The following is a 19,387-nucleotide window of genomic DNA, read 5'->3' as shown; positions in this document are numbered from 1 at the left end:
TTTGTCCCAGCATCTCACCTCTTGAGATCAGAATAAAATACACTCAGGGAACCGCACTCCACTGCCCGGGCCACAAAGGATTACCTTTACCTTCCTTGAACCTGGAGCCTCGAGGAGAAGAGGTTTTTCCCTGAGAGGTGCCAGAGAAGAGGCATCCTGCCTGGGAGAGTCTGCCAGAGCCATGTTTTGGAGTCCTGAGGAGGAAAAGAGCTGGGGATGAGTGTACTGAGAGATGCCAAAGGAGAAGAACCCTGCCTGGGAAAGTACACCAGAGTCTATGACCGAATCAGCTACAATCAGCCCAAAATAACAAAGGGAGGAGGAATGAGGCAAGGAATTAAGGAACAAAATTCATGTACCCACCAGGCACTGGGAGGGCCCAGGCTGGAAGGGAATTACTTACTTGTGGGGAATTGGTGTGGAAAAATGAAGAGGTGCTGAATTTGACTTGCATTTTAGACTTTGTGTCACAATGGTGCACTGTCCAGCAATTCATTTTGGAATTTTTGTTCCTGGCAGCAACTCAGTGAAGACTTATTTTAAACAAGTCTAAGGAGTGATTATTTTCAGAGTGCTGGGTGCTGGTGTGCATAAGAGCCCCAGAGAGAGGCAGGAATCCCGGAAGGTCATGGGGCCTTGTGTGCCCCATGGCCCTCCCCGTGTGCCCTCATGCCCAGGACCAGCATGGGATGGGGGCTACTCATATATGTTATACTGCAGTATAACACCCCCCCCCCCCCTTAGGATGCATGCAAACCTAGCTGACCTTTTCAACTGGGTAGGCTGGGCTGGGCAAATCTGAGCAAACAAGCAAGATCTGTTAGAAAGTCAAGCCCATTTGTGCAGGGGGCAGCCTTCTCGAGTGCCACAAACAGGCCATATTTTCACGATAGCCACAATGAACATGCAATGGATTGCAAGCTCTAAGGCAGCATGATTTTACCAGAGGTAAATCTTGTCAGATGAATCCGATTAATTTCTTTCATTGAGTGACCAGAGAGATGGATCAAGGGAGAGCACTAGACGTAGTGTACTTGGATTTCAGCAAGGCCTTTGACACGGTTCTGCACAGAAGACTTATACTGAAAATAAACTGTTCATCCCTGGTACGAATCCTAGAATGACTGGGTTAGAAACTGCCCAAGTGGGAGGCAACAAAGGGTAGTGGTAAATGGAGTTTTCTTTGAGGAGGGGGTTGTTACTAGCGATGTGTCTCAAGGATCAGTCTTTTTAATATTTTTGTGAGCGACTTAACAGAAGGGTTGTCGGGGAAAGATTTGTCTTTTTGCCAATGATTCCAACATTTGTAACAGGGTGGACAGCCAGGAAGGAGTGGAAAACCTGAGGAGGGAGCTAGTGAAGCTCGAGGAATGGTCTAAGGTCTAGCAGCTAAGATTTAATGCCAGAAAATGCAGAGTAATGCATTTAGAATACAAAAACCCATGGGAAAGGTACAGAACTGGAGGTGACATTCTTCTAAACACAAAAGAAGAGCAGGATCTGGGGGTGAATGTATTGGATGATCTTAAGGTGGCCAAACAGGTGGATAAAGCGACAGTAAAAACCAGACAGATGCTTGGCTGCCTAGGGAGAGGAATGGTCAGCAGAAAGGGGGAGGTGATATTGCCCCTGTATAGGTCCCTGTTGAGACCTCACTTGGAATACTGTGAACAATTCTGGAACCCGCACCTTCAAAAAGAAATAAACAGAATGGAGTCAGTCCAGAGGGTGGCTACTAAAATGGGCAGTGGTCTTCGTTCTAAAGCATATGGGGATAGACAAAGATCTAAACATGAATATCCTAGAGGAAAGGCAAGATAGGGGAGATATGATACAGACATTCAAATATCTCAAAAGTTTCCATGCACATGAAGTGAGCCTTTTTCAAGGGAAAGGAGATTCTAGATCAATGAGGTTCAAAAGGTGTAGAATCAGGAGTAATCTTAGGAGAACATTTTTTTTTTTTTTTTTTTTTAATAGAGGTGGTGGTGGTGGATGTGTGGAACAGTATCTGAATTCAAGAAAGCATGGGATAAATACAGGGCATCTCTAAGGAAGTGATGGGAATTATAATGCTAAATTAATTGGGCGGATGGATAGACTGGATGGGCCACACAGTCTTTTTCTGCCTTTTTGTTTCTATGAGAGAGATTTGCACAGAATGGAGGCAGTGCATGCAAATCTCTTTCTTGATTATTCATTGTGGATATCCTGAAAACTTTGCCTGTTTGTGGCTCTGGAGGACTGGAGTTAGTCACCACTGCCAAAGTGTCTTGTAAACTTTGAAAATGATTACAACCATACTTTACTGCAAACAATGCCTCTAAACGAGAGAGAGGTAATGGAAAAGTCTACTTAAAAAATAACTTATTTTAAGCCACATGCATAAGAACACATCTATTTACGTACCTAAAAATATTTAGAACATCTGATGATCTAATTACAAAGAATAATGGCTCTGTTTTACTTAAATCCCCCCTCCCAAAAAAAAAAGTACAGTATACAATATAGCTGTGAACTCAGAGACAGTACTTTTCTATATTCTAGCCATTACTCTGTCTGATTTAAAGCTTCTATAGACCAGCTAATAGGCTGCAGTCCTCAGACTCCCCATATGTCACCAAGTCTTTTATGTTCCATGCAGAGCTAAACTAGAAGCAACTATAGTCAGCGCTCCCTGTCTCCTGCAGCAGCTCAGGGGTGAACTCTGCCACAAAGGTTTGAAATTCTTCAGCATGTGTGTATAAGTTTCTCTCTGTTTGCATATTAAATAATGTACTTTTGGATTTACATGAAAAGGATTTTTCCCAATTTTACTTTTGCATCTGTATAACTTATTTTGTCTTGTACTTTTTGGGTGTTGTAAAAAGGAACTCAGATATTGGTACATGGAAGAGAGGGGGAAGAAATCATCAGCAGGATGTGTAGAGGAGAGGAAGGAGATGGGATGGGATAGGAAGTGGGGAGAGAGAGCCAGGGATGGGAAAGTTTAAAAAAAAAAAAAAAAAAAAAAAGGGAGTGGGATGGGGAAGGTGGCCTTAGAAGGGAGGATCTAGGACCTGGGGGCTGGGAGGGAGGTTTCAAATCAGTGGGATGGGGGAAGAAATGGAATCAGGGTGGGGAAGGGGAAGGTATTCCTCCACTGGGCTCCAGTCCTCCTCCTCACATTCCATCTCCTCTCCCACTCTTCTCGCTCACTTTTTTCCCCCCCCACCATCCCTGGTTCTCATCTTTTACACCCAATTCCATATCCCCCCCTCTTTCTCTTCCCCCAACCCCCGATATGAACCCTTCTCTCTAATATACATAGATTCTCCCATTAATTGTGCATTTGTAAGGTTAAAATTTAATTCTGAATGTATGGGAAAAGAGTTGTTATAAAGATTCCCAGCCAACCAAATCACATTGTTAGGAAGCGCTAGGAGAGCGGTTCCACTTTCCAGGGGTTTGTTTGTTCTTGGACCACGGCTCAACCCCAGAGGAACTCCGAAGAGGTGCCGAGGCAGGTGAGGCATGCCTGAGCATGGGCCGGACAGGAGCAAGGCTCGACTGAAGACAGACAATGGAATCCGGAGCAGAACAAGACTGGAACGAAGACAATGATGATTGAAGATGCTGACCCTCCACCGGACCTGCACGCTTCGGAAAGACCAACAATGTAATGGTGGTCTTTTGAACAGTCCTCCGACTGTTCCAAGCCCTTTTGGACCTGCCGCTGGGTAACGGCAAGAAGCAGCAGGGCAGATGGAGGCCAGGTACAACAAAGGCTCAGGCGAAGACACTTGGACGATGACTCAGGCGAAGACGTAGGTACTTGGATGAAGACGTAGGATCAAGGCACTGTAGATGAGGAGTCAGGAGCGAGGTTCTGAAGACAAGGAGTCAGAATCAAGAGCTGGGTTGAGACTGCTATGCAGCGCGCCCTACAGAGCCCACCGGCGGGACTGGACGCGGACCACGCTGGAACCGACGTAGACTCCAGACGAGATAGTAGAGCAACTGAGAGGAACATGTCTTAGAAACTGTACAGGCCTGCATCAGGGCGCACCCTACACAGCCATCAGTGGCTGGTCACAGCACAGGTTTTTGCAGAGTCCTTGGCAAGGATGGAGCAGGCGCAAGGAACTCCATAGACCAGGGACAAGGATTCAGGTGGAAGTCTCCCGGAGGCTTGAGCTGCGGTAGTGAGGAAGGCAATGTACCACGAGGCGCCCTATTCAGCCCGCCCGCGGGGCTGGTCGCGGACCACGACATGGCACGCCAGGAAAGGTGGCGACGAGGAACCTGGGGTTCAGGATATTAGGAACGGAGGATGGACATCTGGACTGGATCATGGACTTCAGGAACAGAAGATGAACATCTGGACTGGATCATGGATATCAGGAACTGGAAGACAGACAAGACTGACTATGGACATCAGGAACAGAAGGCGGACATCTGGACTGGAACATGGACACCAGGACTAGACAAGGAGCTCTAACGAAGAACACAGGACCTTGAAGAAGCGATGGAACAGAAGACTTCTGGGGTGAAGGACAGGAACATCCAGGATCATCTAAACTGCTTGCGAAGGCAAAGCTGGATTGACACAGGGCCCCTTTTATTCGGCTGAAGCAAGGCAGGGTGATGACATCACTGAAGGGGGCCACGGGACCTTTTCCCGCCGCTGGCCCTTTAAATGAAGAGGAGAGGCGCGCGCCCATGCCTAGGAGAAGGCAGGAGGAGAGCAGACATAATGACTGGAAAAGGAACAGTGTGCAAATCCAAGGCTCTCGTGCTAAACTTTCAAAAGGGAAACTTTGATAAAATGAGAAAAATTGTTAGAAAAAAACTGAAAGGAGCAGCTACAAAAGTAAAAAATGTCCAAGAGGCGTGGTCATTGTTAAAAAAATACCATTCTAGAAGCACAGTCCAGATGTATTCCACACATTAAGAAAGGTGGAAAGAAGGCAAAATGATTACCGGCATGGTTAAAAGGGGAGGTGAAAGAAGCTATTTTAGCCAAAAGATCTTCATTCAAAAATTGGAAGAAGGATCCAACAGAAGAAAATAGGATAAAGCATAAACATTGGAAAGTTAAATGTAAGACATTGATAAGACAGGCTAAGAGAGAATTTGAAAAGAAGTTGGCTGTAGAGGCAAAAACTCACAGTAAAAACTTTTTTAAATATATCCGAAGCAGAAAGCCTGTGAGGGAGTCAGTTGGACCGTTAGATGATCGAGGGGTTAAAGGGGCACTTAGAGAAGATAAGGCCATCGCGGAAAGATTAAATGATTTCTTTGCTTCGGTGTTTACTGAAGAGGATGTTGGGGAGGTACCCGTAATGGAGAAGGTTTTCATGGGTAATGATTCAGATGGACTGAATCAAATCACGGTGAACCTAGAAGATGTGGTAGGCCTGATTGACAAACTGAAGAGTAGTAAATCACCTGGACTGGATGGTATACACCCCAGAGTTCTGAAGGAACTAAAAAATGAAATTTCAGACCTATTAGTAAAAATTTGTAACTTATCATTAAAATCATCCATTGTACCTGAAGACTGGAGGATAGCAAATGTAACCCCAATATTTAAAAAGGGCTCCAGGGGCGATCCGGGAAACTACAGACCGGTTAGCCTGACTTCAGTGCCAGGAAAAATAGTGGAAAGTGTTCTAAACATCAAAATCACAGAACATATAGAAAGACATGGTTTAATGGAACAAAGTCAGCATGGCTTTACCCAGGGCAAGTCTTGCCTCACAAATCTGCTTCACTTTTTTGAAGGAGTTAATAAACATGTGGATAAAGGTGAACCGGTAGATATAGTATAATTGGATTTTCAGAAGGCGTTTGACAAAGTTCCTCATGAGAGGCTTCTAGGAAAAGTAAAAAGTCATGGGATAGGTGGCGATGTCCTTTCGTGGATTGCAAACTGGCTAAAAGACAGGAAACAGAGAGTAGGATTAAATGGGCAATTTTCTCAGTGGAAGGGAGTGGACAGTGGAGTGCCTCAGGGATCTGTATTGGGACCCTTACTGTTCAATATATTTATAAATGATCTGGAAAGAAATACGACGAGTGAGATAATCAAATTTGCAGATGACACAAAATTGTTCAGAGTAGTTAAATCACAAGCAGATTGTGATAAATTGCAGGAAGACCTTGTGAGACTGGAAAATTGGGCATCCAAATGGCAGATGAAATTTAATGTGGATAAGTGCAAGGTGATGCATATAGGGAAAAATAACCCATGCTATAATTACACGATGTTGGGTTCCATATTAGGTGCTACAACCCAAGAAAGAGATCTAGGTGTCATAGTGGATAACACATTGAAATCGTCGGTTCAGTGTGCTGCGGCAGTCAAAAAAGCAAACAGAATGTTGGGAATTATTAGAAAAGGAATGATGAATAAAACGGAAAATGTCATAATGCCTTTGTATTGCTCCATGGTGAGACCGCACCTTGAATACTGTGTACAATTCTGGTCGCCGCATCTCAAAAAAGATATAATTGCGATGGAGAAGGTACAGAGAAGGGCTACCAAAATGATAAGGGGAATGGAACAACTCCCCTATGAGGAAAGACTAAAGAGGTTAGGACTTTTCAGCTTGGAGAAGAGACGACTGAGGGGGGATATGATAGAGGTGTTTAAAATCATGAGAGGTCTAGAACGGGTAGATGTGAATCGGTTATTTACTCTTTCGGATAGTAGAAAGACTAGGGGACACTCCATGAAGTTAGCATGGGGCACATTTAAAACTAATCGGAGAAAGTTCTTTTTTACTCAAAGCACAATTAAACTCTGGAATTTGTTGCCAGAGAATGTGGTTCGTGCAGTTAGTATAGCTGTGTTTAAAAAAGGATTGGATAAGTTCTTGGAGGAGAAGTCCATTACCTGCTATTAAGTTCACTTAGAGAATAGCCACTGCCATTAGCAATGGTTACATGGAATAGACTTAGATTTTGGGTACTTGCCAGGTTCTTATGGCCTGGATTGGCCACTGTTGGAAACAGGATGCTGGGCTTGATGGACCCTTGGTCTGACCCAGTATGGCATTTTCTTATGTTCTTATGGTATCCTTGCCACGTGGAGGGCCCAAGAAGAGCGGCTCCATGCCGCGAAGATGGAAGGTAGGCTGCAGGCACCGGCAGGGACGGCTTTCCCTGCCAGGTAAAGGCCCTGGCTGCGGCAAGGACGACTCCCTTGCAGCCCGAGGATCTCAGGAGGGCTCCAGGCATGTCAGGGAGAGCAGGAGTGGCAGCGGCAGTTCAGACCGCGTGGGAAGTGTCCCGGCTGCTCAGCCTTGCCTCACAGGGCAGGAGGCGGCCGGGGAGGAGCATGATTGCTGCGGAGGAAGCAGCGGCAGCGGCCCGTCTGGCCGTGGCAGGTAGGGGGCCTGCCCGCGCTCGTTGCGAGCATGTTCACAACACACATTTTATATATAGAGACAATTAACCCAATAAAGAGGACTTTTTTTACATTAAGAATGAATTAAGGATTTATATCAACATATGATTTTAGTCCTTTACTGATTTTAGTCCTATTACAGCAGATCTTTAACAAAGCAACACAAAACACTAAATCTGATTAAGCATACTTACTCCTTAAACCAGTGGTTCTCAACCTTTTTCCCATCATGATACACCTGACAGACAACGTTCATGTGCGACACACTGCTTGTTATAATCCACAGCAAAAATAAAAAAAGCCCAATATTACTTTTATTGTTAAGAATGACATAAGGGAAAAATAAGTACTCTTTCTGAACAGAAATTTCATAAATAGTAAACAGAACAGCACCAACTTCCAGCACTCAAACAGTAACCACCTTATTTAAGAAAAGACAACACTGAAAATATTACACCAGGCCTTAAGACACCAATACTCCTCCTATTAGGAAAACGGACTTAAGCCAGGCTGCTATAGAGCCCTACACAGAAACTACACGCCAGCAGAAAATGTCACCTCAGTCACACGTGCAGACCCTCACCTAACAAAGAATAGAGAGACCATAAAGCATAACTAGAAGCATGCAGACAAAAACAAGCCAGAGTCTCTGTATGCAGTACAACAAAAGAAAGAGAGAAACATCACCAGTCCTCATAAAACAAAGCAAGAAATATAAAACCATACTAACAAAAAGAACAGATTTCAAAACAGCTGATGAATGGGATATCCAATAATTAAAAACTCGTATCAAAAATTTCCAGACACCAATAAAATATTTCAAAACAGCAGACACAAATGCTACGTGGGGAAAAAGTTAATATTGCTACCTTGGCGGAGTCCGGAACCCCCTACATATTGGGCATGGTGCAACCATCTTCATAAAATGATGTTAATGGATGAAATGGCATCCCGGAACACACCTCAACAAAAGCCACGCTTCCAGCAGACGTGGCACTCATATATTCAGGCGCTGCCACCAAACTCCAGGAACTTACTTTTGAAAGTTTCTAGCTGAGGACTGTCTCTGTGATTGATCTTCACAGGATTGCATTAAATTCTTATGGACCTAACCTAGTACCTGGGAGTGGGGGGCTGGGGGGCCTGTCAGGGTTAAACGTGTGAAAATAAATGATCCTCACTGGGATGGTACATTTGTCTATTAGGGTACAACTGTAAACGTTTTTCTTTGTGATACATACAGATGCATTTATTGTACCTCTATCTGTCTTTAATAAAACTACATTAACAAAAAAAAATGATAAAAATAAAAATGCTCTGCTCTCCCTACCTGGAAATAGAACTGGAAATGTTTGATTTCCAGGTGCCTTGAGATTGTTGTGAATTGGGGGGGTGGGGTTGCTTGCAACTTTCTCCTTTCAGTTGCACACAGTCTCTCAATCACACACAGACGCATATGATCTCTCTCTTTCACTCTTATACACACAGGCTCTTAATCACACACTTACACATTTTCTCCCCCCACTGAAGAGCAACTAGCAGCAGTAACAGCCTCCGCCTCCTCTTCCACCACTCGCAGCCTCGAGAAAGGAGTCCCATCGGCCATGGGGGATGACATTGCTCCTCTTTTTGCGCCGAGCTGTGCTGCTCTTCTCCTTCAGGCTGATGCTGCTCACCACTTCCTCTTCCTGACCGTGGGGGGGGTGGAGGAGTGGGTAGAAGAGACCCTGCCGCTAGTACCGCTGAGTGCTTCTTCCAGCTCTCCTGCTGCATTCCGCCCAGGCTATCGGCATTTTAAGCCCGGACAGAGGAAGCGTTCGCATCTCACTGGGGCAGGGGGAACAGCTGGGCCAGCGGGGGGACTGGGAAGTGTGGTGACACACCTGCATGTGCTTGGCGACACGCTGGTTGATGGGGGCTGGCTAGTCTTTTGCACCGGGTGCCACAAGTATGATTATCTACATGTCATTTTCTGATCATCAATCAACACCCATCCCCAATAAACACGCACCCTTTCTCCTTCATCGTTTCCCTGGAATGCCTTTCATGGCTCACTTAAGGCAGCCACAGTGCTGTATATTTCCTGGTAAATGTCATCTTTTGCTCATTCCAATTGTGACCTGAAGAATAGAGTTTTGGCTCTTGAAAACTAGTCAAGAAATGCATTAGGTTAGTCCAATAAAAAAGTATCACCTGACATACACAAGGTGCCTAAAAAAGATGGACCCATCGTGAAATATTAGAGATGTGCAGTGGTAAGTACATTCGTTCCGGGCTTCATTTTCGGCCCGCCATGGGAAATTTCATTTTTCCCGTGGTTCGGGCTTTTTTTGGGGGAGGGACCCAGATTTTCGGGTTAGTGCACGCTAACTTCTGTTAGCGTGCACAAACATTTTAAAGTTAGCGCGCACTAACCTGAAAAACAAATTTTTCTGAAATTTTGGAAAAATTACTATCGTTTGTCGGGTCCTCCAAACCAGGACGAATTAGACAATTCGTTGAAATTGTCTAATTTGTCCAAAACGAATGCACATCCCTATGAAATATATTGCTTTGGAAATTGGGTCCATTGTTTTGAAACACCCTGTATATGCTTTCCTTTTTATTTGTTAACCTTTACTTTTGTATTTACCTGTTGGTGAGAGGTTGTATTGCCTGCACCCGGTGCCAAAAGCTCCTGGCTCTCAGAGAACGAGTCCAGTCTCTGGAGAAGCTAATAGAGAGGTATATAAAAGGAGATCTTTAGGGATTAAAGATTACTACTCATACACACACACACTGAGACTGCTGGAAAATCATCTTAGACAATTTTTTAAATTAGTTTCTAAGCTTGGAAAAAGGAAGATTATTCCTAATGCCAATGATGGAAACAATCTCATGGCAGAAACATTTGCTTCCCATTTTGATGACAAAATCTTGGACATCCAAAAAGAGTTTGCTAGGCCCCCCCACTTAGTGAAGACTCTGTGTTAGTCTCTGGTGGTCCTCTCAAATATCCTTTTCCCCAATTTCCATGAGAACATTTTCTGCATTTAATAAAGTACGAGGACTAGGGCTTAAACTTCTTCAGATAAGTTCATTTTCCTCTCCCATGGATCCTTAGTTATATGGGTAAAAAAAAAACACCCCCCCCCCCCCCCCCCAAGAACTGGGCTTCCTTCCACATCTCTAAACTATGGTGAACGCTAAACTGGAACAAGATTATTCCCCACCTATCTTAAACTCCACCCTCCACTGGTCATCCCTCCAGTATGGTGCTCGCAAAGATTCATTTCTGGCCTTATTTTATCCAATCTTTCTTTGGCACCATTAGCATTTTAATTCAAGGCTTTGGGATCAGATGTTTGTATTTTGCTGGCCTGTGTGGATTCATTGCAAACCAGTGACCTAACCAGCTTCAATCACTGTTTAGATGGAGTAGGTTATCGGTCTTAAATCATATAAACAAGCTTAATCCCCCAAAAGTCAAAGACTCTCTAGATTAGCAGAACAAATACCAGTAACAACTCTGCCTTTTATTTTAGAGATAAACACTGTTCCTAAGGATGTAATCTCTTCCTGGGGGATCAAGTTGAACCTCTTCAACTGTTTGTACTACCTTCTTTTATCTTTGGCAGTTATGCCAATTATGTCCTTTGTTTAACAAAAATAAGAAAGAAAGACATTCAGACACCAATTCATTCCTTAGTGTTAAATCAGCTGGACCAGGGTTTATTAAATGGAAATCCATGGGGTAGGTCTAGAGCAGGGATGGCGAACTCCAGTCCTCGAGTGTCACAAACAGGCCAGGTTTTCAGGATATCCACAATGAATATGCATGAGAAAGATTTGCATGCACTGCCTCTATTGTATGCAAATCTATTTCATGCATATTCAGTGTGGATATCCTGAAACTCTGGCCTGTTTGTGGCATTCGAGGACTAGAGTTCGCCACCCCTGGGGTCTAGGAGTGCCATGGAAAATTAAATATAATTAAAAGTAGCTCCCCATAAAAATATAATTTCTAATCAAATGATGTTTTTATGGGGAGTTTCTTTATTTTTCTTGAATTTTAACCTTTGCTACCTAGTGGAATCTCTCTCAACTACCTGGCCCTATTTTCTCCTTTCCTACACAAGCAACACTAGCCACAACCAATGCTGGGTCTTCCTACTCTACTCTGTTCCTATTTGCTCTGACCATATCCCTCTTGCTCACCTTAGTTCACAGAGCTTCTCTATAAATGCTCTCATACCTACAAACTACAAAATACCTGAGATCTCAGCACCAATGAATCTCAGCAGCAAAGGTATAATTAAACTAAATTATATCCTTGAATAAATTAGTTGTTCAACATGTTAACATATCCAGCAAAAAAAATAAAAACAAATATGCTGAGAGATACAACACATTTGGATTTACCTTCACTACTGACTGTGATAGAACTCGGAAACCTTAGTGCTTTCTGTGTGTGAAAGTTCTTTGTAGCGATCAGAGCATGGAGCTGGCAAAACTATGAGAACATCTGGAAAAAGATTCACCCTGAAAAGGTTGAAGATAGGTTGGATACTTTCAAGCAACTCAATTTGATCCATCTGGCATGTTAGCTAAACCTGGGTTTTCTCCAAGTCAAAAACCTGCTTTGGAAGCAGGTGGCTTACAAAGTGGCTCCCTTGATTGCCCAAAACAAGAAGCCACACACAATTGGAGTAACCTTGATCAAGCCAATTATTTTGGAAATGAACTGCTGTGTGGCAAACAGCACTGAAAAAAATTGAAAAAATACAGCTGACCACTTATGAATTCAAGATATCTTCAGATATTCTTCAATAAGTGATGGAGGAATTGAAAGCCAGCCCTCCGTTAAGCCCCTCATCTCTGATCCGAAGCAACCCCAGCATAGCCGCCAGCAGCATGGTGTTATAAGGACCCGGGATAGAACAACCTACGGCTCTGGACTTCCTCTTATAGGTCCCCTAGCCAGCGCTGGCTGATTTATTTATTTTGAATTTTTATATACCGAAGTTCTTGTAATAAATACAAATCAATCCGGTTTACATGGAACAGAAAAAAACACCAAAGGCCTTAAATTAAATGCCCAAGACTTTACATGGAACAGTTAATCAGAACACTCCATAGAACAATTAAGCAGTAAATATCTCTGGGTTTTATGCCTAAAGGCTTTAAATAGAACAATTAACACAATTAAACAAATATAACAATAAACAATTATACGGATGATGACATCACATCCCCCTCAGTATATAAGGAAGCCCTTTGCAACCAGCCAGCGCCTCAGCAACAGGTCTCCTGGTGCCCTTGTGCTCCAGTGAGAGATGCTTTCCTTGTCTTGATCTTGCCTGGTGCTTTGTTCTGTGTTCCTTGTCCAGATTCCCTGTATTGTCCTATCTCCTCTGTGCTTTGTTCCTTGTCCGGTTCCTTGCCTGTCTGTCCTTGTTCCTAGCCCTGCTTGTTTCTTTTCTTGCTTGTCTTGTTGGCTTTGTCTATCTTGTTTGTCTTGGACTGACTACCTGGATGCTGACCCTGGCCCCTGACCTTTTGTTGTCTGCTGTCTGCCCCAACCTCTGGCTTGTTACCTGTTCTGCTGCCTGCCCCTGACCTCTGGCCTTTTACCTGTTCTACTGTCTGCTGCCTGCCAAGACCCTTGCTCAGATAGGACTCCCACTCAGCATAGTCCTAAGGACCCACTAAGTCCTGCCGGCAGCCAGAACCCAAGGGCTCAACCGTAGGTTGAGGCAGCTGGTATAGGTGAAGCTCCAGCTGGTCCCACCTACGGGCTTCTCCATAGGCAGGACTAGCTGCTGGCGTGGGCCTAGCGAGCTCACTCACTAGGTGGCACCAACCACACTGCAGCCACAAGGGACCACTTCCGTCAACAGTGTTACACCCTCTCTTATTCAGCATGCGGTTGGATGAAACCATTGATGTGGTTCAGTGCACTCAGCTGCTGGTTTTTGTGCAATATGTGGACAGTTGTTCAATCAATGATGAATTCCTTTTCTGCAAACCACTTGTAGCAATCACAAAGGCAGAGGATGTCCAGAAATGCTTTTCAAATCAAGATTCTGCTGACTGGAGCAAGAAGCTGGGGATGATTTGAGCTGATGGAGTGCCATCACTGCTTTATTTATTTATTTAGAAACTTTTATATACCGGTATTAGTGGGGACATCATACCGGTTCACATATTAACAGAAGGTTTAGAAATACATTTCAACAGGGAAGGCGAACTGGGCAGGGGGTTAACCTAGGGCAGTAAGGAAAATAGATTAAACAACAAGAAATCAACAAGAGGTAATAAGAAGACAACAATGTACAATGTGATTAAATTCCTTAATATAAGGAAAAGGGGCGGTCACTTAGGGGGTGTGAGCAATAGAGGGAAGGGAGGATCTATTCTGTGTAGGCTTGGTTGAACAGGAATGTTTTTAGTTTCTTGCTTGGGAACAAATTAGGATATGTTGGCCTGGTGAAAGCAGAAGCTGCTCACATTGCTGTTATTTGTTGCATCCTGCATCAACAGGTGCTTGCCTCAAAATTTTGAATGTCGTGTCCAGTGCCATGCAGGCCACAAACTTCATGTAAGCTCATGCCACAAATCATCGCCTCTTCAAAATTCTCTGCCTGGAAATGGACTCAGAGCATGTCGTCCTCTTGTATGGCACAGATCTTCACTGGCTCTTTCAAATGGTGCAGAATACAGCTGCCAGAATCCTGACGAACTCTAGGAGAAGGGACCACATCACCCCAATCCTCAAGGACCTTCACTGGTTACCAATCCATTAGAGAATCATATACAAATCCATCACCACCATCTACAAAGTCATTCACCAACAAGCCCGGATCAACTTACAAATTCCCTTCAAAAAATACACATCCATCAGACCCATCAGAGAATCCTACAAAGAATCTCTCCAGGTGCCTCACGCAAAAACCATTCATCATAAGTCTCTCAGTGCCAGAGCATTCTCAACCGCAGGTCCACCATTATGGAACTCTATCCCAGCGGACCTGAGACAAGAACCCTGCCTTCCAACATTTAGAAAAAGGCTGAAAACCTGGCTTTTTAAAAAAGCCTTTCCAATCCCTGACTGAGACCTACACCAGACACCGTAACCACACTATCCAAGCCCTGACTGAGACCTACACCCGACATCTCAACCACACTATTAAAAATGGTTTTGAATAACAAACTTTGTCATTCGCTGCCATCACTTTCACACTGTTAACACTATCATTTACTATACAAATCACATTTAATCGGATTCAATCTTGTAACCTTGTAAATAATCTTGTAACCTTGTAAATAAGTTGCTGTAAGTTAAATCCCCCTCTTCTCACCTCCAACTCCCAGTTATTTATTTCCCTGTTTTATTGTAACTGTCACTCTCCTTACAATGCTCGTTACAATTGTTTGAGTTATCTCTTATCTTGCACACTTGTTAAATGTAAACCGGTTTGATGTGATCCATGTCATGAAAGCCGGTATAGTAAAAATAATAAATAAAATAAATAAATAAAAAGCTCAAGTTTTCACTCTGCTCATGGAACCTTGGTTGGAGGTTGTCATGTTTCTCCAAGAGAAAGATAGCAATCTCCGATTTCCAGGGGCAAAACTCTTCCGTGCCCTTGGTTTCATGTCCTGCTTGCTTTGAAGAAGCAGCAACCATCTCATTGAGCTCTGCGCAATTTTTTTTTTTTTAATGCAAATTATTTGCCGAACTGAATTTGATTTACTTCCTGGTGAGCCAGAATAAAATTTTTGAAAATACCTACTCCAAATACTTAGTTATTTTTCAATTTTACTGGAGTCTTATAAGCTAATTTTCAAAGGAGTTACATGTATAAAATTAGCATATACATGCGTTAAATAGTTTGTATTCACTTACATGCTATTATATAAACATCAGATATGCACGTGTATTTTCAGCTTCATGTGCACATTTACCTGAATGTCTAGGATGTTCCGGGATGGGGCCAAGAGGTATGTGCATAAATTGCAATTTTATACAAATACATTAGGCAACTTATTTGCCCAGTTTTACACCTGCTAATTAACTAGCACAAATGATATCAGACTTGTTTGTGTGCTATTTTTGGGTGGCAGGTCTGGGTGAACCAAGGGAGAGTTCAGGGTGTAGTAGAAGGATCTTGGTGATCTGGAGACAGACTGGATGAACTGGTAGAGGTATCAGTAAATTAGCAATTTCAAATTTGCACACACATTTTAAAATATACTTTCATATGTAAATCAGAGTTTTATGCATGCAAGTTTTTCTTGGCAAGTAAAATATACATGTATATGTTTATAAAATAGATAAAGTATGCACTTCCAATGCAGTTCAAATATTTGTACATACTGAAACATATGGGGCAGATATATACATATTTTATAATCTGCTTGAATCGGATTCATGCAGATTATAAGTTACTATAATAAATCTGTGTGCCCATACATGCATATGGGGCAGCACCGAGATCTTTAAAAGTTATCCTTTTTATTATATAAACGGGGTGGCGGTCCATGGGCTGTACTTGAGATTGGGGTGAGAAAGGGGCCACAGCTGCAAACAGGTGAAGAATCCCTATTTTAGTTGCTCAGAATCATCAGTATTCAAGAATGTTTGTCCTCACTCCTCAATATCTCCCTCAATACAGAACAAAGCAAAGGATTTTAGATTTTCTGCCATTTCCTTGTTCTTCCTTGAGCATTGTACCCTTTGGTCATCTAGTGGCCTAGCTGACTCCTTCACAAGTTTTTGGTTTACAATATACTTGACATTTTTATTAGTAGTTTTTACCTCTATGGCAAGATTCTTTTCAAATTCTCTCTTGGCTTGCCTTATTATCACTTTACAACTTTTCCCTATTTTCTTTGGGTCTGTTTTCCTTTTTTTTTTTTTTTTTTTTTTAAAGAAGCCCTTTTAGATTTAATTGCTTTTTTCACCTCATCATTAAACCATGCTGGCAATCTTCTTCTGACTTTTTTAATACACGAAATACATTTTATCTGGGCTTCCAACATGGATTTTTTTAAACAATGTTCACATCTCATGCAAACTTTTAAACTTGGCAACCATTTCTTGTAGTTTTTTTTTTTTTTTTTAATTTCTTCATTTTATCATAGCCTCCTTTTTGAAAGTTAAATGCTACTGCAGTAGTTTTACTTAGTATCTGCTCTCCGGTGATTATGTACATTTAATTGTATTATGATCACTATTGCCAAGTGAGTTCACTACCTTTACCCCATGTACCGGGCCCTGCATTCCAATGAAAACTAGATCTAAAATAGTTCCACCTCTTGTCAGTTCCATGGCTGCATGAAGCACTCATTTATGGTATTAAGAACTTTATTTCCTTAGAATGTCCTGAGGTGACATTTACCCAATCAATACTTGATTAATTAAAATCTCCCATTATTAGTGTGTTGCCTATTTTATTAGTGTGTTTAATCTCTGTTAGCATTTTAGTCTGTTTCCTCATCATGACCAGGCGGGCGGTAGTATGCCCCCAGTACTGTGCTCTTCTCCGTCACACTTAGAATTTCTGCGGATAAGGATTCCACAGTGCAGGAACTGTCTTCCTAGAGAAACTCAGAGTTTTCCTTTCTTGAACCTTGGATCCACTGCAAAGATCTTAAGAATATTCTGAGCCTCTGCTTTGATTACTTCTATAAACCCAGCAGGGTCTGTATTTAATACACTATACTCCTTCTTATTATTCACTGGTCATATGTACCCCCTAGTGGAGACATATGATAACCTGGTGGAAATAAACAAAGCAGAAGTAATATTAAAAGAAAATCAGCAAATAGATACCTTAATTTGGATAACAACTGGTTAGTGCTTTAAACTTTCAGGATTACTAAGGTTCCTTTCTTGGGCAACATATGTGCTGGCTACCTATATAAAATTCTAGCTGCTTGCCAGCTGATTAGTCCATGTATATTATAAGGCATATTTGCTCTTTCCTACCTCTAGCTTTTCGTCCCTCCTCTGCATACTCAATAATGGATCAAAATGTTTGGTGGCCTTAGCACTATATAGTGTGACAGTGTACACTCTGGTTTGCTTCCTGGCTGAGAAGAGTAGCAGGGCTTTGGTGTAGCATGGAAGTGACACACCTAAGCTCTGGGAAGGGAAGGGAAGTATATACTCTTACTGCGCAACCTCACTGCAGCCTTCAGTCAGAAAGGGATATGGGACTGGCTATTAGAAAGTGAAAACCATTGTTTACCACCATGCTGAGCCCAGAAAAAAAGCACATACTTTGGAACTTATCATATCTTTTCCTAGACAACAAAAAAAAAAATGTATACATACAGTAGATTAGAAGGACTTTCGAGTTCTCAAAAGCTAACATACATCTATACATTTATTCTGAGTGCAATAAAAATATTATAACCTCCAAAAATGTATACACTGAATATCCAGAATGACACTGAAATGTACAGCACATTAACTACAGAATCTGTAGACAAATTACATCCATGAAATAAAGGGGAAAGAAAAGTGCTTAGGAACAAGGTTTTTGGCGGTCTCCACATGTCCACTTTGTGCCGCAGACAGTTATCCAGGTTATACTTTTATCTATTAATTGGTCCTTCACTGGACCACTTATTCTGAAAACAACTCAACCACTAAATTTTTGGGTGTGAAAATCAGTGCTGAATTACATTTATACTTCAGTTACACGCGTGGAAGTATCTAATTCTTTACAATTTTGATTTGGTATAACTTACAGCAAGAAATATAAAATAAGAGCTAATACGAGTTACAGTAAAAAAAAAAAAAAAAAAGAATAGTGAGCCAGAGAGAAATACCTGAAGGAGTCCCGTATTGGGCCAGGCTCATTTCAGGAGTTGAGCTTTCAGTGTCAACAGGATGTTTTACCACAGAGAGCCTCTGACATCTGGAGGGAGTTTATTCCAATGAAATGGAGCTTGCAAAAGAAAGCCCCAGGGCAAGAGCCCGTCTGTATACAGTACATGGGATACAGAGAATCGTGCAGGAGTCAGAGCGGAAAGCACAAAATGGCTTATAGCTACAGACATGAGCAGAAAGATCGGGTGGCGTGAGACCATACTCACATCTGAAAGTGAAAACAAAACGTTTAAAAATAGCTCAGTATTTAACAGAGAGCATTGAAATAGCGTAATATGTCCATAGTGATGTAGCTGAAAAAACATCTGTGCAGCGGAGAGCTGAAGAAGTCAAAGAAAGGAAAGGAGACAGGCCAGGGAGACTTGCACATTAGTCTGGGCGAGAAGACAGTCTGAACATGAGGATACGCTTCCAAAGTCAGAGGACTAGATTGTGTGAATGTTGTGAAGTTCAAAACGAAGGCTGAAGCAGAGGTTGAAAATGGGGGGTGTTTAAAGAAAGCCAAGGATCAATGGTGATCCCAAGACTTCTGGCTGAATCAGGTCACAGAGGGACACAGTGTCTGTTGTGAGAAAGCCAGAAAGAGGAGAAATGGAGAAGGAACAAATAGGATCTCCGTTTTTGGAGGCATTCGACAAAGTGTGACCATATCCATGAAGATCCAGCAGAAAGACAAATGGATTACAAGGAGACTAAGGGAGAAGAGAAAAGAAAAAAGATGTGTGTTGTGAGTAAATGAGGGATAGGATCACCTGAAGGAAGGGATCAAGGCACCCAGAAAACTGGTGTAAAAAATAGGCCCAGGACAAAGCCTTAAAAGACACTAACAGAGAATGTAAAATGTGCACAATAACAGCTACTAACCAGAGCACAGGAGAAGCGATTAATGAGAGAAGAGGAAAGTCAAACAAAGGAAATATCAGAGAAAATCAGTGAGGAGAGATTGGTAAGAAGAAAGCTATGGCCAACTGTGTCAAACCCTGCTGAGAGCCTAAATAGATAAGAATGGGTGAAGTATGAAGATGCTGAACAAGGAGGAGGAGGACCTAAAGCAAGAATGGAAAAGAAAGATGAAGAAAAAAGTAGTCTGCTGACAGACTGCCTGCTCTAGG

General features: G+C 42.5%; 1 protein-coding gene across 3 annotated transcripts in view; it reads right to left on the bottom strand.

Annotated features, from left to right (window-relative positions):
• TMOD1 (tropomodulin 1) overlaps positions 1-19,387 on the bottom strand; it is a 196,022-nt gene that overhangs the window by 139,305 nt on the left and 37,330 nt on the right. For 2 of the 3 annotated variants that reach the window (XM_029603569.1, XM_029603550.1), the window contains one exon: positions 10,026-10,133. The exons of the other annotated variant lie outside the window; for it this stretch is intronic. The gene's annotated coding sequence lies outside the window, so the exon portion shown is untranslated. Of the gene's footprint in view, positions 1-10,025; positions 10,134-19,387 lie in introns of those variants that run through there. 3 annotated transcript variants of the gene reach the window in all.

Source organism: Rhinatrema bivittatum, chromosome 1 (genome assembly GCF_901001135.1).
Source record: "Rhinatrema bivittatum chromosome 1, aRhiBiv1.1, whole genome shotgun sequence".
NCBI classification, from domain to species: domain Eukaryota; kingdom Metazoa; phylum Chordata; class Amphibia; order Gymnophiona; family Rhinatrematidae; genus Rhinatrema; species Rhinatrema bivittatum.
This window is presented reverse-complemented; position numbering and strand designations above follow the sequence as displayed.